Below are 8,694 nucleotides of genomic sequence, written 5' to 3' on the forward strand. Positions count from 1 at the left end.
TGTACGACGAGGTGTTGAGGTTAGAGTACCCAGTGGGAGTGGTGATTGTTGGATTTGCCGACGATATTACGCTCGAAGTCTACGGTGAAACGATCGAGGAGGTGAAGTTGACTACCGACCACTCGATCAAGGTTGTGGAGGCGTGGATGCGGTCCAGAAAACTGGAGCTGGCTCACCACAAGACAGAGGTGACGGTTGTTAACAACATGCAGTCGGCGCAGCAGACGGAGATCAGTGTAGGAGAGTGCACTATCCTGTCGAAGCGCTCTGTCAAGCACTTGGGCGTGATGATCGACGACAAGCTTACCTTCGGTAGCCACGTCGATTATGCCTGTAAAAGAGCCTCCACAGCTGTTGCGGCACTGTCCCGGATGATGTCCAATAGCTCAGCGGTGTACGTCAGTAAGCGCAAGCTTCTGGCTAGTGTTGCTACGTCCATACTTAGGTATGGTGGCCCGGCGTGGGGTACCGCGCTAAGTACTGAATGCTACCGACGGAAGCTGGAAAGTACTTACAGGCTTATGTGCCTGAGGGTTGCAAGCGCGTACCGTACCGTGTCACACGACGCTCTCTGTGTCATTACTGGTATGGTGCCTATCAGCATTCTTATCAGTGAGGACATGGAGTGCTTCGAAATGCGCGGCACAAGAGGCATACGCAAGACTGTCAGGATGGCCTAATGGCAGCGCGCGTGGGACAGTTCCACCAAAGGAAGGTGGACCCATAGGTTGATACCGAGGGTAGATAGTTGGATTAATAGGCGCCATGGGGAAGTTACATTCCACCTGACACAGGTCCTTACAGGTCATGGTTGCTTCCGACAGTATCTACACCGTTTCGGGCATGCGGATTCTACCGAATGCCCAGTGTGCAATGGTTTAGAGGAAACGGCGGAACACGTTTTGTTCGTGTGCCCGCGTTTTCGCAGAATGCGTGACCGCATGCTTGCCACATGCGGGGAGGACACAACTCCGGACAACTTGGTCCAGAGAATGTGTAGGAATGAGATAAGCCGGAATGCCGTTTCAACGGCTATCACCCATATCGTCTGGGAGCTACAGAGGAGGTGGCGCGTGGACTCGGAGAATGGCTAGTCCAGATGCAGTAAAAGAGGTGGTCCAGGGGTTCGAAGTCGGCTTCGTAGGTCATACCGGTGCCCTGCGGTCGAGATCGACCCTTACAGCGATTAAGTGGCCGCGGAGAGGAAGTCCCCGTAGCGGTGCTGTCGTGGCGTCAGTCTACTGGGTTGGATCTGAGCCCGCGGTTGGAAAGGGGTCCCCGGCAAGGTCCCCTGTGTCGGGGTAAGTGAGACCCTGCTGTCTGCAACCTACGGATGCATCTGATAGGGCCTGAAGGGTAGTAATACCCTTCCTTTGCGGGCAGGTCAGATCGGGTTGCATGTGGGCATCAGTTCTTGATGTCCGCTCAGCAGTAGGGCGCGGGCGGGGTTGACCCTGCCCGCCTTCCGAGGACAAAGGGAGTGGCGAGGACCACTCGGGAAACTGGCTAAGCGCCAGCATGCTATCGTGATGGACTCTCCAGTGCGAGTCATCGATGTTCGTTGCTGCTAGGCTACGGCAGCTAACCTTGAGGGTGCGATATGCACTAGCCCCTCTCTGAAGCAATACCTTCTTGGTGGTTCCGGAGAGACGTAGGGTTTGGCGACCATAGGAATGTGTTTTAGTGGGTCGAGGAGAGAGTAGTCCTGGCTTCTACCGGCATTGTAGAAGACGGCCTTAACCCCACACTACCCTAACCTTCCTGTTAGGGTGTCTGATGAGCAGATTTATCCCCCTATGGTTTAGAAGGAAAAAAAAAAAGATTTGGAAGGAAAATGTATTACCGCAGGAATGGATGGAAGGTATCGTGTGCCCCATCTACAAAAAGGACGACAAGTTGGATTGCGAGACGAGAACTATCGTGCGATCACACTACTGAGAGCTGCCTACAAGATACTCTCTCAAATTTTATGCCGTCGTCTATCATCGATTGAAAGAAATTTCGAGGGGCAATATCATGCTGGATACAACGGACCAGATGTTTGCCATCCGCCAGGTGTTGCAGAAATGTCGCGAATACAACGTGCCCACACGTCCTTTGTTCATTGATTTCAAATCGGCGTATGATACAATCGATCGAGAACAGTTATGCACGAATACGGATTCCCGGATAAACTGATACGGTTGATCAAGACGACGATGGATCGAGTGACGTGCGTAGTTCGAGTATCAGGGAGCCCCTTCGAATCTCGTAGAGGGTTACGGCAAGGTGATGGTCTTTCGTGCTTGCTGTTCAACATTGATTTAGAGGGTGTAATTAGGAGAGCGGGTATAAACACGAGTGGAACGATTTTCACGAAGTCCGTTCAGCTGCTTGGTTTCGCTGATGATATTGATATTATTGCTCGTAAATTTGAGACGATGACTGTTGCCGAAGGGACGGACGAATGGTCGGGTGCTGAAATTCTTTCAGCAAATCAAACTTCCTGGATTCGTGTAGATAAGCTAAAGCTGTAAAAAGGGTTTATTAATTCGTTTACAATCAAACTTTCTAGGGTAATATTACAATATTTCAGTGCGACCAGTGTATGCGCCCTGTCATCCGATTCAGCAAACATCAGCTGGCATCGGCTTTGCCGGATCTTTTTAGTGTTAGCTGTAATCTAAAGTGATTAAGACACATAATTGATACACTTTCTTAATACACAATCAACTCTTACTCACTATTTATATTCTAAATGAAGAGGCAATTTAATATTCTAATTTGATAAAGCCTCCTAGTTAACAGACTTCTAGCCGTCGAATTCACTCAAGTCCACTAGCTATCTTCTCTCTATCCATATTCTTATTCTACGAATAATTCTCATTCTCATTCTATGAAGGAATCTGTGTTCTTATTTAGAGGGCTGTATACGATAAAAAATGGATGCGAAATATGATCGCAACAATGGCGGAAACGTACATTCGACTAAAGAGTGAAGCCAGGCGAATCGGATTAGTGATTAATGTGCCGAAGACAAAGTACATGATGGCAAAGGGCTCCAGAGAGGAATCACCGCGCCTGCCATCCCGAATTTATATCGACGGTGATGAAATCGAGCCGGTTGAATAATTCGTGTACTTGGGCTCACTGGTGACAGCTGACAACGACACCAGCAGAAAAATTCAGTGACGCATTTTGGCAGGAAATCGAGCTTACTTTGGACTCCGCAAAACTCTACAATTGAACAAAAGTTCGTCGTCACACGAAGTTCACTAAATATCTGCAAAACGCTGATTAGGCCGGTAGTCCTCTATGGGCACGAAACATGGACCATACGTGCAGAGGACCAACGCGCCCTTGGAATTTTCAAACGGAAGGTGTTGCGTACCATCTACGGCGGAGTGTATATGGAAGATGGGACTTGGAGAAGGCGAATGAACCACGAGCTGCATCAACTGCTGAAAGAACCAACCATCGTTCACACCGTGAAAATCGGGAGGCTACGGTGGGTGGGTCATGTCATCAGAATGTCGGTTAGAAACCCGACTAAAATGGTTCTTGGAAGTCATCCGACCCGTACAAGAAGACGTGGTGCGCAGCGAGCTAGGTAGGACGTTCAAGTGGAGGACGATCTGCGGATCCATCGCAGAGTGCGGAACTGGAGACAAACAGCCATGGACCGAGTGAAATGGAGACGGCTACAGCAGAGGCCACCCCGGCCTTAGCCTGATCGGTAAGTAAGTAACTATCGCAACGGTGGGGTAATAATAGGGGAGAATAAAGGCAGGGGCGTTTCAGGGGGTGCCAAAGGGTCCAGCGGGGTACCATGAGATTTCAAGGGAGTTTTTGGGGGTCTGAAGGGGTTTTCGAAAGCATTGCAGAGAGTTTTAGAGGATTTTAGACAGGTTTTGAAGGCGTCACAGGTACGTTTCGGGAGTCTCCGACGGTCTCATGAGCGTTACATGGAGTACGAGTGAATCTTGAGGGGGTTTCGGAGGCATTTCAGGAAGTCTCAGAGAATTTTTGATGAGATTCAGAGGCGTTACGCAGGCATTTTCGGGGTTTTGGAGGTTCTTAGGTGCGTTACATGGGGCCCGAGGGGGTTTCAGGAGAATTTTTATGGCATTTCAGGAAGTTTCAAGCATTTTTTGGCGGGATTCAGAGGCGTTATTGAGAGTCTCAGGTGCGTTACATGGGTTTTTTGTGGGTTTTAGGAAGTTTCAGAGGATTTCCAAAGATCCCATAACAATATCATTTGAAACGCCCCTAAGGGCGTTCTTGATACCACCTTATACGGCCCTGACCTGAAATGCCTCCAAACACCCCTGAAACATCCGTAATTATTGAAACGCCGTTGAAATCATCATAATCAATTTGAAATGCCTCTGAAACCCTTTTAAACGCCTTTAGGCTCCATAAATCCCCTGAAAACTTCTAAAATGCAATCAAAACCCTACCACCCTCCGTCGCCCCCTTAAACATTCAGGAACGCCTTTAAAATGTTCTTGAAACTCCCTGGGTTTTTAGTTTAGCATTCCGAGCTTCCGCATACCGTATGCAGCGTTCAGCGATTTCGAACGAGATTAAGGTTGTCTTTTTTGAGTTTAGTATGGAGATTAGTAGCGAAATCTCGGAATTAGGGTTTTTTTCTCGTGTTTTATTTCGGTAAACTTTTAGTCAGCGACCGTTCGAGAGTCCCCTGAGGAGAAGAGTCGGTAAAAGTCGGACAAATTTTGTATTGAACTGGCGGTCTCTCATCCGTGAGAGAGGGTGCTTAAGCCGTCAAGTTTTCGCGAGCGCATTTCGCGAACCGTTACACCCTTAGTACCTACTATTGAAATTTATTTATTGTTATTTACATCAACAGGCTATGGAAGCCTCAATGATGATCAGTTTTCACAAAATTATTAATTACCGTCGTGCGGGGTGTCATTGGGCCAAAGCGGGGTGGCATTGGGCCACTATTCCGCACGTTTAGAATACGACGGGAATGCATATTGTGTGCTAAGCTACCTACCTATACCTTGTTGGCTACAAAGTAACTTTACTCCAATGCCGAGCGTATAGTAGAGCACCATCTTCGTCGGTCTTGGGCGATGTTCCTCCAGTTTCCCCGAACGTGTAGGGATCGTAGATCTTCTTCAACCGCGTGCAGCCAGCGAGTTCGCGGCCGCCCACGAAGTCGCCTACCTCTACCGGGTTCTCTGCTGAATATTGTTTTCGCTATTCTTTCTTCCGACATTCGCACTACGTGTCCAGCCCACTGAAGTCTGCCGTATTTTATACGTTTCACAATATTCGCATCTTCGTACACTTGGTACAACTCGTGATTCATGCGTCTGCGCCACACTCCATTTTCTTGTTTACCACCGAGAATTGTCCGCAGCACTTTGCGCTCAAAAACTCCAAAAGCTTTTCGGTCTACCTCCTTTAACGTCCACGCTTCGTGACCGTAGAGGGCAACCGGAAAAATCAGCGTCTTATACAGAGCGAATTTTGTTTGCGTTTGCAAGTTACGGGACCTAAGCTGGCTACGCAATCCGTAAAAGGCCCTATTCGCAGCTACAATACGCCTTTTCACTTCACGGGAAACGTCATTGTCACATGTCACAAGTGTTCCAAGATAAACAAATTCTTCAACAACTTCAAACACTTCCCCATCAATCACTACCTCAGCACTAACACCACTAGGCCTGCTTCTGTCTCTACCCGCTATCATGTACTTCGTCTTGGTAGAGTTAATTGTCAAACCTATCCTCGCTGTCTCTCTCTTCAGAGGAGCATAAGCTTCCTCCACTGCCCTACGATCGATGCCGATGAGATCAATATCGTCCGCAAAACCGAGGAGCATGTGCGACCGTGTGATGATAGAGCCATTCCTCTGCACGCCTGACCTCCTAATCGCTCCTTCGAGTGCAATGTTGAACAATAAATTTGAAAGAGCATCCCCCTGCTTCAATCCATCCAAGGTCACAAACGACGTAGACACTTCGTCCGCGATCCGAATACTTGATTTTGATCCATCCAGCGTTGCGCGTATCAGCCTAATTAGTTTCGCCGGAAAACCATGTTCTGACATTATCTGCCAAAGCTCATTTCTTTTCACTGAATCGTACGCTGCTTTAAAATCAATGAACAGATGGTGAGTTATATTCCCGAAATTTATCTAGGATCATCCGCAGGGTAAACATTTGATCCGTCGTTGATCGGCCCTCACGAAAACCAGCCTGGTATTCGCCGACGAAGGACTCCTCAAGAGGTCGCAGTCTGTTGAACAGGACACGCGACAGTATCTTATACGCCGAATTTAAAAGGGTAATCCCTCTGTAATTGGCACACTCCAGTCTGTGCCCTTTCTTGTAGATTGGGCATATGAGGCCATCCAACCAACTGGTGGGCAATTCTTCATCCTCCCAAATCTTTATAATAATCTGATGGATTGATTGATGTAGCTGCTCGCTTCCGTGCTTAAGAAGTTCGACCGGGATCTCGTCCTTCCCAGCAGCCTTGCTGTTTTTCAGCTCCTTAAGGGCCTTTTTAACCTCATCCAGTGTTGGTGGTTCCACTGCTTGACTGTCATCCATTATGTTAATCCTGTTCCTGGGTGCTCCTTCGCTGCTACCATTCAACAAATCTTCGAAGTGCTCCTTCCACCTGGCTGCCACCATTGTTTTGTCTGTCAGCAAATTTCCTTCCCGGTCATTGCACATGGCGGGCACTGGCGCAGTCTTGTGCCGCGCGCCATTGACAGTTGCATAAAATCTCCGCATATCGTTCCTGTCCATACTTTCCTGCGCTTCAGCAATAACACTCTCTTCGTGTTGCCGTTTTTTCCTGCGGTGGATTCGTTTCTCTTCTGCTCTTGCAACCCTGTACCGCTCTCTGTTCTGCCGGGTACCGGCCACTAGCATTCGACTTCTGGCGGCATTCTTTTCGTTCGTCGCTCGTTGGCAGTCCTCGTTAAACCAACCATTACGTTGGCGTCGCTGAGCGGTACCAATCACCTCTTGCGCTGTTGTTGTCACTGCTTCGTGGATACTTCCCCACAAGCTGTTGACATCTCCAGATCCGTTGGTCTCTCCTATCCTCTCGTCTAGCTTCTGATGGTACTGTGCAGCAACCCCTTCGGCTGACAAGCGCTGGATATTGAAACGCATCGTCCTGTTGTTTCTTGAACTCGTGACGCTGGATAATCGCGCCCGAATTTTAGCGGCTACAAGATAATGATCCGAGTCGATGTTCGGGCCTCTGTAGGACCTCACATCTATGACGTCCGAGAAATGTCGCCCGTCGACCAGCACGTGGTCTATCTGGGAGCAAGTGTCACCACTCGGGTGTCGCCAGGTGTGTTTTCGGATATTCTTACGTGCGAAGTAGGTACTGCTGATTGCCATCCCTCTAGCAGCAGCGAATGTCACAAGGCGCAGACCATTATCGTTGGTAACAGAATGAAGGCTTTCCGTTCCAATGACAGGCCGAAAGAAACTTTCTCTGCCGATCTGCGCATTTGCATCTCCGATGACTATTTTGACATCTTGTTTTGGGCACTCTCCGTAGGCCTTATCAAGGCTCTCATAGAACTCATCCTTCATGTCATCGGGTTTGTCGTTCGTTGGCGCATAGATGCTGATCAGGCTGTAGTTGAAGAACTTGCCCTTCATCCTCAACACACAGATTCGGTCGCTTATCGGCTTCCACCGAATAACTCGCTTCATCTGCTTCCCGATCACTATAAAGCCAACTCCGCGTTCTGCCTTATCGCCGCCGCTGTAGTAGATGTGGTACTTGAATGAAGTGTTGGCGATGGGATCCACCGCTCGGAATTCGCGTTCTCCAGTTTTGGGCCAGCGTATCTCCTGGATAGCGGCCACATTAACGCCGACATTCCCCAGTTCACGAGCCAGGAGCCCAACACGTGCGGGTTCATTTAAAGTTCTCACGTTCCAAGATCCGACTTTCCAATCGTTGTCCTTTATTCGTTGCCGGGTCTGTTGCCGTTGAATCAATCCGTTCTATTGCTTTTCTGGGTGTTTGAAGGTTTTCAGCAGGCTACCTTACCGGGGCCGCGCTGCCTACATTGCGTTGAAGGGGCTGCCTTCTTAGGTATAGCTGACGCAATACAGCATTTCATACTCAGCCGCTGGATGCCAGAACAGATGCTGTTTGAGCCGCACCTCCTTGGTGAACAGACGCTCGGATCGTACCTCCTCAATCTAGCTGAAGTCAGAAGGACAACGGTGCCCAGGCTGCACTACCAGCTAAGCACACAACTCTTAGCTGGCGGTCTTTGTCATCGTTTGACCCGCGGAAGCATGAGGTAGGAACTTGTGAGGACCAGAGCAATATTGGACGCTCTCCTTATCGACTCACCGTTTTGCAGCCCTAGAATACATAATTTAAGACACTTTGCATCCACCGTCGGATTCTCTGACTTATACAGAATCCGTGGGATCGATGGACCAATGTTACCCTCTAGGCCCAATGTCACCCCGAACGGCGGTATACAAAAGCATTACAACGAAATGTCCCTGAATTCCGCTTAATTAATAAAGTTTCAGAGAGGTACCTGGAGGTCTCAAGGGCGTTTCAGGGGATTCACGGAATATCAGGGGATCCAGGGGGCTCTATGAGGTCTTAAATTTATTGAGCAAAAATTATTGAATGTCACGTAAGTTTACTTTATTGTCCTTAGAATGAGCCTAGAACGAAATG

Source organism: Aedes albopictus, chromosome 3 (assembly GCF_035046485.1).
Source record: "Aedes albopictus strain Foshan chromosome 3, AalbF5, whole genome shotgun sequence".
NCBI lineage: Eukaryota > Metazoa > Arthropoda > Insecta > Diptera > Culicidae > Aedes > Aedes albopictus.